At 33.5% G+C, this 11,520-nt stretch overlaps 1 protein-coding gene across 10 annotated transcripts in view; it reads right to left on the reverse strand.

Annotated features, from left to right (window-relative positions):
* Csnk1g3 (casein kinase 1 gamma 3) overlaps positions 1-11,520 on the reverse strand; it is a 115,258-nt gene that overhangs the window by 103,281 nt on the left and 457 nt on the right. For all 10 annotated transcript variants that reach the window (XM_015486700.2, XM_048811834.1, XM_015486703.2 and 7 more), the window contains exon 2: positions 14-22. The gene's annotated coding sequence lies outside the window, so the exon portion shown is untranslated. The remainder of the gene's footprint in view (positions 1-13; positions 23-11,520) is intronic.

An 11,520-nucleotide genomic window follows, 5' to 3' on the forward strand; every position in this document is an offset into this window, starting at 1 on the left:
ATGTTTTAAAAAGGTGGCGGGGGGGAGGGGGGGTGCGGGGTTCCCTGAAGGTGCTGTAGCATGTACAGAGATAAAATTATATAACTGAAGGACTAAAGACAGCATTTGAAGAATACTCAGTTATGCCAAAATTACCTGAAACATTTTCCATCTTAAACATCCTAATTACACTGTGCTTCTGAGACCACAGTGGGGCCCACAAATTCAGTGCTAACAACTGAATGTCAGGAAAAAAATGGAAAAGCTTTCAATAACTGTTAAAGAAACTAACACAGATTAAAGTAAAATGCCTCTTGATATGTATATAATTACAAGAAAACAAACAAAATTACTAGCATCTTATTAAAATTGTCACAGAGAAGTAAGATGCTAAGTAGTTTCTATTGAGGGGTACATGCAAATTAATGCAAGTACACAGTTTCCCAAAGTTTTTACAATCAAACATGTCTTGGAATTCAGAAAGTCTGGGGATTTTTGATAGATAATAATATGCGTATATACTCAGTGAAGGCTGGGATGAAACAGAGAAGTCTGGGACAATGCATTATAATCAAAATTTGGTATTTCTGCAGTAAAACCTACAAATACATGAAAGCAAGACAACAGTTCAGAATAGATTTCATGGAAAAAATTGATTTGTGTCAAGTATACCAAAAAATCTAGATGCTGGGATTATTAATCAGAAATTATGGTCCTATAGAATAGAACTCATTATTTTTATCATGTGCTGATTTTATTGTGCTGTTTTGGTAAACTCAAAATAATCTAAAAGTTTTCCACAGGTTCATTAATAACATGTTCTCTAAATCTTACATAAAGTTATATTTATAAACCACATGTTTCTTCTCAGGAAACTTTCAGAAAGCTAACCCTTGCAATCTGTAGAACTCCCAAATCCGAATTTGCCACCATTCAAAAAATATTTCTTAAGTTGAATTGAACATATTGAATTAATCATAAAATGGCTTGCTCCCATTTTGTCAGAGGAAAAATGCTATAACTGGTAGGGATGTTCCTGACCCAGGAAACAGCACCAAATGAGTCACAAAAAGGATCTCGATTTGTCATAAATGTCAAAATAAACCTACAAAACGCTATTATCATGGTGTATTTATATGTATACATTTACTGACTATACATAATATAGACAATATACAATAAGCAACACAATATACTATTTCTGAAGTAAAATATTTCCACTTAAGAAAAAAAGAGACAGGTATCAACAATGGTATAAAAAAAGTAAAGCAGAAGTGCAATTCTAGTAAATAACCATTAAAGTTTCCTCTGTCCTGATGTTTCATGAAAAACAAAATTCAACTGAATCACTAAATATGATACAGAGCTTAAAATAAATAACTTTTAATTAGCAAAAAATTCTTGCTTCCTTGTAATTTAGAGTAACTTTAAAGATAAGTTTTTATTACTTAGGTCTCAAGATTTCCAGGGGCACCGAATTGATGCCTTGATTTATTTACTTATTTTTAAAGAGAGAGAACTTTTTAATACTTATTTTTTAGTTTTTCAGTGGACACAACATCGTTATTTTATTTTTATGTGGTGCTGAGGATCAAACCCAGCGCTCCACACATGCCAGGCCAGCACGTTACCGCTTGAGCCACATCCCCAGCCCAATGCCTTGATTTATTCTTAAAAAAATTTCCTTTTAGCAAACTTTCCAAACCTTAGAAATGGTCAAACTATGCCTACCAAAAATTGATAATGTACAATGAAAATAGCAGCCTCACTAAGGATGCAAAGTTAAAAAAAAAAAAAAACTATGAGAAATGTCACTTCTTACCCTAGTCCTCTAGCTACCACATGCATTTTTTCTGTCACCATTACACCTCATCCCAGATTTAAAGATAGCTTAAAAATAAAAGGAAGTCTTTTTTAAAAGAAAGAAAGAATAGTTACAAGTTGTATATAGAGAGAAGAAGAAATCAGTAATCAGTAATTTTCAACCCTGCAGTAAACTGTAATAATTTCCAGAAATCTTAAAATTTACCAATGTGCTGGCCCTATCCCCAGATTCAAATATAAATTAGCATGAGTAGGTTCCACCGTCTCTCAAACCTTTCTCTTTTCTCATCTATTAAGAAAGTGTTGGCATTCCCAAGCCCATACACAAGACTGCAATGGCTATCTTTAAAACTGCCCATTTTCTTCAATTCCTTGTTGTCACAAGCACATATATATATATATGTATATACATATACCTGTACATACATACACATATACACACACCATATTTTGATTGGAAATTTTTAAATTAATCCATATAATAAAGTTCATTTTTATTTATTTGATATTCGCATTCCCAAATACTCAGGATTTTTTTCTTCAGTCTTCAGAACACAACCCTCACTAATAATAACCTATTAAGATAAATAGCAAAGCGTGTGATAATAAACAAATACACAATACAAATTCCAGCTAATCAACATTTAATTGATGATCAGAAAATATTCAAAAGAATAATTTTAAAGAATTTATTATATTTTGATACTTTATTAACCACAGACATTTGCAGAATCTCAATTGCATAAAGATATATTAGCTACAATATGTCCTGGCACTAATATGGCAGAAAAAAAAAATCAATAAGTAATCTACCAATTTCTTCAATGAAAATTGGTATCACAAGATTCCACATCTTTAAGACTTACATTTTTGGGGTGAAGTAAGTCTTACTGTTTTCCAATCCTTGTAATAAACGTAAAAAATAAAATGTTTATAAAAATTTACATTTACTTATCAGGGTTTTTTTTAATGTCACCTACAACTGACACCTCCAAGTTTCATTTCCAAAATGATGCCAGGCTACTTTTGTAATAAAGTAAAATACCATAGCCATATATTTGCACATCATAAAACTAACAGAATACCATGAATTATCTGTTTTTCTCCATTACATTACATATTTGCCTACTACTTGAAAGTACATTATTCATTGCTAGAATAAGTATTTCACAGAAACAGAAAATAAACATGACATAGACTGGGTGTCAGGGGAGAAAAATTTTTTTTCACTTCCCTTTTACCAAAGGAAATTTTGAATATAATCTTAACTCTAATATATCACATTCTAATACACTCCTTTGAGTACTACCTGAAGTCAAAACCAAGTAAGTTTAAAAGAAAAAAAAAAACACAACTTATAATTTCAAAATATTCAGAAATTCACTACTTTTATAAAGTACACTTGTACCCAAAAGTATCACACAACCTATTTCAATCTAAAACTTTAAGGTAAATAATTTTAATAAATTCAATCTTCAGAATAAATAAAATTACAAAGTATCAATGCATTAAATGAGCATATTATTCAGTGAAAGCAAACTATATGTTTTAGTGTAATTTGGTAGAAAACATACCCCCCAGATTATCTATTTTCTTTCCTCAAAAAATCTACATTATTATTTTTTCTGATAGTAGAAAAAAATGTATAAGCATAGCTGAAAATCCAAATACAGAGAGACACAAAAAGTTTGAAAGCAACAAATCATCCCAAATCTCCCCATTTATAAATAACTATCATGAACATAAATATTCTTCCAGAAAATGGATTTACTCTATATATTTATAACCATACACATATATATATATATATGCATGTATATATTTCTTTCCTTTACATATGTTGAAGGTAAAAGAATGTTCAAGATAATTTTCTTTAAAGTAAAAATATAAAAATTGGTCTTAGCTCATTCTGCTTTTGCCATTTCATTAAAGCAGGTCAGATTTGAGATTTTTTTTTTTTACTTTAGTTTTATTTTTTTATTTATTTATTTTTATTAGCTACACATGACATTACAATGATCTTGGCAGCAGAACAGACATTATGATTGCTGTATGTATATAGGTGACTGTATGACCAATGTGATTCTGCAATCTGTACAATCAGAAAAATAAGAAATTATACCCCAATTGATTCAAATGTATGAATTGCCAAGATCAGATTTGAGATTATTTAGTGTGTGTTTCTCTATATTGTTATTGTTGTTCTCCACTTGAGGGGAGATGAAAATCTGTTTGCTTGTTTCTCTTTGAAAGAAAAAAAAAAAGAAAAAAAAAAAAAAACCTCTAACTCTAGCTCAATATTTTCTAAGCCTGAGAACACAGGTATCTGTACTAAAATTGGTTGGCCAACTGATTTACATAGGAGCCCATGATTCTGAGCAAATTTGCAATGTAGACAGCAATACATTTATGGACTCCCACTTCTTGATCAGAAAGTACACTACACTAGCAATTAGCATGCAAGAGTTCCAATAATCAAATGTGTTATTTGAGCATTTCATTCAACCTTCCTATGATTCACCTCAATTCCAAAATTCTGTGTTCCTCCTATGCCTCCTGAATCCTCTACTAAATTTTGGGGCTCTCAAAATAGATAAAAACCATCCTTTCCTATCTTACTGAGACTCCTTAATTTCAAATTTATCTGAAGACAACCTCTCATTTCCTCAATATACTTGTTGTTCCTCACTTTGTATGAGGAACAAAGTAATTTAATGAGATCAAAGATGTGGGCAATTTTTCAACAAGGAGGGCAGATAGCAACTCTGAAAAAAAATGAAACAAGTTTATATCTACAAACTCTTATTTTAAATTAAAATAATTTATGAATTCCAGGGAGGGGGAATGTATAATCCTACAATTTAGATAATCTATTTTATTGACTCAAAGTCTATTAAAAAGCTAGCACTGTTTTTAGCTCTGAAAATATTCAGACCTGAGCATATTTAAGATACCAATATGGAATTAGCTTTCTACCAGTTACCTTTCATCCATTATATCAAAACAACACTTTAGAGTTCAAAGTGCATTCATATGCATTATTTATTTTCAATCTCAAAACAAATAGATATAATGGTCACTATTGATTACCTAACATCCATTTCTCCCACATTATTCCTTCTCACACTACTTTTAAAATATCCTCCTTCTACCATGTAATTCAGGGAAATGTGACAACATCACCAATTACAGGGGATATATCCTGATTAGTAGAAACAAGCCTATCTCCCTTGTCATAACTGGTCAATAAAATATAAAGGGAAAAATTATACTGGTAGGCTTCTGCAGAAGATTTCCTCACTTTTGCAAAAACAGAGAGAGAGAGAGAGAGATAGTAAAAAAGACACAGATGGACATAGAAGGAAAAACACTATGCCTTCCTCTGGTCAATGGATTCTAAATGGGATCTTGCTGCCAGTCTAAGGAAGAATCCAATGAACAGAACAGCAGAGCCAAGAAAAACAGGCAGACCACAACTCTGAAGCCTCTCACCTCTCACTCTACCTCTTTATTTCAACGTTCGATTTTAGTAACTACTGCATTTCACCCATTGTAGTGTTGTGAAACCCAGATAAAAGCATGTTCCACATACCTCTCCTTCCCCATCCTGGACCTCCTTTTTCAACTCTGAGTTCTCCTTTCCACTTGGGCTAAGCTAGACAAATCAGGAGGAAGCTACTGTAAGCTATTAGACCAGCATGCTTTTCACAGAGCTCCAGTTGTCCTGATACATAACAAAGATATGGCATTTTCTCTTTCAAAAACAATCTCCTCTACCAATTTTACCCCAGAAGTCCCTGCCTAGGTTAAGGAGATATCAGAATTATTGAAAGGCTCTTCCCCAATGCTGATGCTGTATAAAAGCTGATATACCATATGAAATCAGATCAGGGACCATATTAGAAAATATATGCAAATCAGACTGATCACTTAACCAGATAATTCACTCTAAGGAAGAAATCTCTGGTAGATTCAATAATAACAGAATCTATTACTTTTTCAAAAGAAGATACTAATAAACAAATCTCTAAGTGTAAACTAGGAGTGTAAACTAAGAAAGATGATACTTTTGGACACACTTCTTTAATAAATTATTAACTAAGAGTTCTTAAGTTAGTGTTAAAAGGAAGTCTTTTAAAAATCTACACACCCTAAACATTTTATTGCTACTAAAATAAAATAAGGTACATTCACAAAGTAATCTTATAATACAGAGCCAAGATCTCCTCTTCAAGTACCAATCTACTTTTCTTGCAAAATCCACACCCATAGTACATCACCTGTGATTTCCAGTTTCCATTTCTTAAATATGGAAAGACATCTTAAAAACACTTGAATAGCAATTTTATTGGAGCATCTTTTTAGATTATTTGGTTTTCTTTTTCCCGATCATTTAAAATTATGTCACCCTCGCCTATTTTCATTATAGTTGATTTTAGCTATTCACCTGTTTTCAAAACAACCAATTGATTCTGATACAAACACCTTTACGCCTTCAGAGTTTGCTGAACAATATTTCATTACACTATTTAATAATATCAATTGTAATTGCCACTAACAGTTTGTTGAGTACAAACACAAATCATTCTTGATAAATACATAATAACTAATGGGAATAAATTTTCAAGAGCAAACCCAGAGAGTAGTTTACTGCCACTCAATATAGCATAATCTCCAATCAGTTTTTTGGTTTTTGGTTTTGTTTTTTGGTACGAGGGGGGTTGAACCCAGTGGTGCTTACCACTGAGCAACATCCCCAGCCCTTTTTTATATATATTTTACTTAGAGACAGGGCTTCAATAAATTGCTGAGGTTGGCTTTGAACTCAATATCCTCCTGCCTCACCCTCCCAACCCGCTGGGATTACAGGCATGCGCCACCTTGCGACATCAATCAGTTCATTCTATAGAGAGAAATAAAAGTATCATTTAATCTCATGAATGGGTTAAAGAGAGTTCAGCTAAGAGACCTTCTCCTATAATGGATGAGTCTTTGGTTATTCTACCTACCAATCAACCCTCCTAACAATTCACATACATCAGCAACTTCTGAAATGAAGGAAGATGTAAAAAGCATCATATTTTTGGCACTTTATATGAATCTTCCGAATCTTGACAAAGAACATAATGGCAGAGTCAGTCTGTCAATAATCTGCCTCTGCTCACTCCAAAATGTAGCTATCAGCTAAAGAAAATACTTTCAGATAACACTAAGTCATCTAAATAAATGCAATACGTTTGAGCTCAGCTTCAAATCTAATATTACTAGAGGGAAAAAAGCATTAAAATTTAAAAAAAAATAATATCATGAGATTTTATTTAATTCCATTGAATTATAAAAAACGTGGACATGATCAAGTCATAAATTTTCATTAAATTTACTTATAACTATATAATACATCATTAGGGAAGAAAATGACTAAAAAGTATGTCTCATCTCCCAAATGCACACTTTAAGTTCATTGGTAAGAATTCCAAAATGATAAAGAATGGAAGGAGAAAATATAATCAATCTCTTAATAAAGAACAAATGAGTGTGTGGCCTCCTCGGGTCCCATAATAGGAGGGAACTTCAAACAAGAACAACTTTAAGATTCCAACTTTGAGAAGGGAACTATAAAAAGCAGCTTCTACTGTGATTCTAAAAGTTATTTACCCTCCACACGTATCTCTCTCATTCTGTATCTCTCTCCTTTCATATTTTCTGAGTAGTTAGAGGCCCTCCAAAGTCACTTCACATTAGTGGATAATATATACTTGATTTCTACATATCCCAAGTATGGTTCTTTTCTACAGACTATCATAGGAGTATGTTCTGAGATAGTTTAAGTTACTGGAACCATACTACAGAATCTCTACAATTAGGAAAAGACAGATACCCTTAAAATTACCACTTCCAAGAAATTATATTTTGACAAACCAATAGATATACTAACAGTATCAAGTAATACCACAAAGTACCAACTGCTTCAGAAACAAACCAGTTTAAGATATAAAGTCAGGAGGAAAGAAAGAAAGAAAAAGAGAATTCAAATATTCATTCTGCTACTCCCAAGCTGTGTCTTCAACAGGTTCAATTCTAAAAAACTACTTCCTACTCTCAAAAATGGGAGTTATACCATGCAACTTAGAGCTCTTAACTGTATCATTTATGGTCTCAACACAAAGCCTGGATTAAAACACATTGTAACAGGTGTTACTATTTTTCAGAGAAGTTTAAGGTAACACAAATTCAGTTACAATGTAAATCCGTTTTTAATGCTAAGAAGGAAAATCCAAAGAACTTCCTCTGAATCTGACTCTAAATAAATTCAGAAACTGGTGTTGCAAGGGTGGTATTTTTCTAAGCATTCCTTTGATAATGATTAAGTTTGGGATTCAATTATTTTAGGGTCATCTTATATTTAAGATGACTAAAAACCTCATATATGTTTACCTGGAACTGTGGCAGTTTCTCATTTTTATCATCCCACTGTTACAGTTAATAGTTTTCTTGTATAGATTTTTTACATTTCATTCTATCCATAATAAATCTCACTTTCAAATGTACTAACAGTGCTAGAACTACCCAATGACCTATATTTTGCTAGTTAATATTTCAGTATTCCCTCTATTCAGCTGATACACTATTTTGGAAGCCCTTCAAAATTAAGCTATCACTGGGCCGGGAAGGAGGCGGGGCGTGTATATGAAAAAGAAAAAAACAAAAAACAGAATAATGGTGTATTCCCACCATGGAGACTGCAGGATGGATCAGAGGGGACACCGAGAGTAACTGAAGAGCTTCCCATTTCTTTCTGAGTCACATTTTTACAATCTGGATTTATTTCACATAGAACCAATTATCAGATTACCAGACACACCCATATACAAATGCAAGTAAAGAAATATAAAAAACCATGCATAAATTTTTAGATAATACACATTTCTGCTTTCCTCCAGTAGCATGACTATTTTGTAGTTGACTATTTTGTTATAATTTTTTTTGCTTGAACTTAAATAGCCTTATTGACCTAACTACTATCAGTATAGAACATACTCACAAAACATTCACGCCTTGAACTGACTCATTTTTAAATACAAGGCATTCTGGACTTCCATGGCCTGATCTCCACCTATTTTCATAGCTTCCTCTTCCACAGGACCTCCTGGTACAGCAACCTATGTCCAGCTCAACAGGTCTTATAACATCCAATCACATGCCTATGATCAGGCTGCTCTCCTGATCTAAAGGAATAATAAACATCCCCACCCCCCATTTTGCCTTTTAAAATATTTTAAGGTCCAGATGCAGTGTATTCATTCATTGTAATTCCCCAGTCAAAAATTTATCTCTCTCTCTCTCTCTCTCTCTCTCTCTCACACACACACACACACACACACACACACACATATCACTCTTACATGTAGTAAAGGTGAGGGTTGAATTAAATTATTCCTTGATTCTAATCCCAGTACTTTATTTGAAGAAATAAATGACTTTCATTTTGAAGATTTTGTTGATATATTGTTATTGCTTACAAACTGAATGATGACCAAAATGTCAATAATTACATAATTCATAAATGTTAAGCTGACAAATAGCAGATCAATGAACAAAATAAATCATTGCTAAAATAATCTCTCAAAATCTCTGCAGAAAGTCTTATTTATGTCAACAGTAAAACGAATCTCTCTCCCTTCTTCTAATAAAAACTACTCCTACCTGATGCATATCCTGGAATGCAAGCTCACTTAAAGCAAAAGTATCTGTACATTCTGTTAAGTATCCATGCCAAAACCACACAATGTATTTTATAACATCTTTCTTCCAATGTCTATAAACATAATTTTCATCTTTTGTGCAAACTATAAAGGCCATAACAAAAATATGAAGATAATTTATCTGAACTCAGGAAACAGCTGGAGCAAAGTTTGGAAATAATATAAAATACTAAACACATTCAAAGAAAAAAGTTACTGAGAATGTCACATATCAGATCTGATTTGTGTGTGTGTGTGTGTGTGTGTGAAAAAATGTTTTCTTAAACCAGTCTCACATCTTTATAATTCTAAATTATTCTTATAATAATTTGTGTGATATTTTCCTTCCACGATGTATTTATATATGGGAAACTTCAATATTCTTCAAAGAGGGGCTGGGGATGTGGCTTAAGCGGTAGCGCGCTCGCCTGGCATGCGTGCGGCCCGGGTTCGATCCTCAGCACCACATACCAAAAGAACAAAGATGTTGTGTCCGCCGAAAACTAAAAAATAAATATTAAAATTATTTACCTTAAAGTTTTAGATTGAAATAGGTTGTGTGATACTTTTGGGTACAAGTGTACTTTATAAAAGTCTAAAACAGCATAAACTCATAGATTTATGATACAACAGTAATGAAAAATATTAATAGACTATAAATACCTGAAGAGTGGAAATGCCTGGAAACTTGGGATGACACAACACACGAACTATTTAATTTGTGATATAACAGATGAAAAATAATAAATTGCCTGCTTATTTTGAGCCATCATATTAGAAAACAAAGGTTTTTAGTTGAGATGTCTGTGGTTTGGCTCCTTCACTGATATAAGCCACTTTCATATTGTCAATTTTTTCTTATAATACAATGAACTTGAAAANAAAAAAAATTAAAAAAAAAAAAAAAAAAAAAAAAAAATTCTTCAAAGAAACACATATGACTTTAAAATTAGGGGGGTTTATTTCATTAAGTATTCCATTTTATAGTTTTCTCTTTTTTTAATTTTTTTTTTTTTTTTTTAGTTGTAGATGGACACAATACCTATATTTTATGGTGCACATGCTAGAAGGGCACTCTACCACTGAGCCACAACCCCAGCCCTGCAATATCTCTTACTATCTATAATCAAGTCACTAACAATCACAAGAAATAATTACAAGAGTAAAAGAAGTAAATGACTTATTTTCTTAATTTATCAAAAATAAGCAGGTTTTTCATTTTCCATTTTTATGTATAAGTTATTACCCAACTTAAAGAGGGCCACTGGCTGAACAACCTGGGCACTCATCACAACAGAGTTAAAACTAATTCGCACAGTGTAGCAACAGTAGCTGTCTCCCACACAGACTGACTCTCGCCCATTAACTTTTCCTTCTTTCCTGAAGCCTGAGGTGGGAGAACTGGAATGATCATGACACAGGCCTAACTACCCCCACCCCACAAGCACGCACACACACACACACACACACACATTTCCATCACCACACTGCTGACAACAAATGTGGGGATGTAGACCCACAGAAACGACTCTTCTGTGTGCCTCTTCCCCTGCATGAGGAATAAACAAACAAACCAGCCCCGTAACAGTAACCAACAGTAATTTTGTTGCCTTTTGACTAATGCCTTGGTTAAGTTTGGAGCTAAGTCGAAAGCTCAATCAAATAGGTAAATCCCTGCCCCCTCCTTTAAAACAAACACCCCCCCCCACGGGAAGTTTATCCCCGAACTGAATGCTGGCCTCTGCTACCTCCTTCCCCAGATCCTTGTCTTCCTCTTATCCAAAGCCCCCATTCCGAAGGTAATTCTGTGGGCACAGCAAGCAGCACCGGGGACTGCATTCACCTCCTCAAAACCCCTTCTAAAAGAAGCCTCCACCTAAAGCCAGCTCGCCCACCTCCCAGGCGTCTCCGCACGCGCCGCACCACTCGGGCAACTTTTGCACCTAGCCCGGCCCCGCCGCCCGCGGGCCCCTCG

Source organism: Marmota marmota, unplaced genomic scaffold (assembly GCF_001458135.2).
Source record: "Marmota marmota marmota unplaced genomic scaffold, marMar, whole genome shotgun sequence".
Taxonomy (NCBI): Eukaryota; Metazoa; Chordata; class Mammalia; order Rodentia; family Sciuridae; genus Marmota; species Marmota marmota.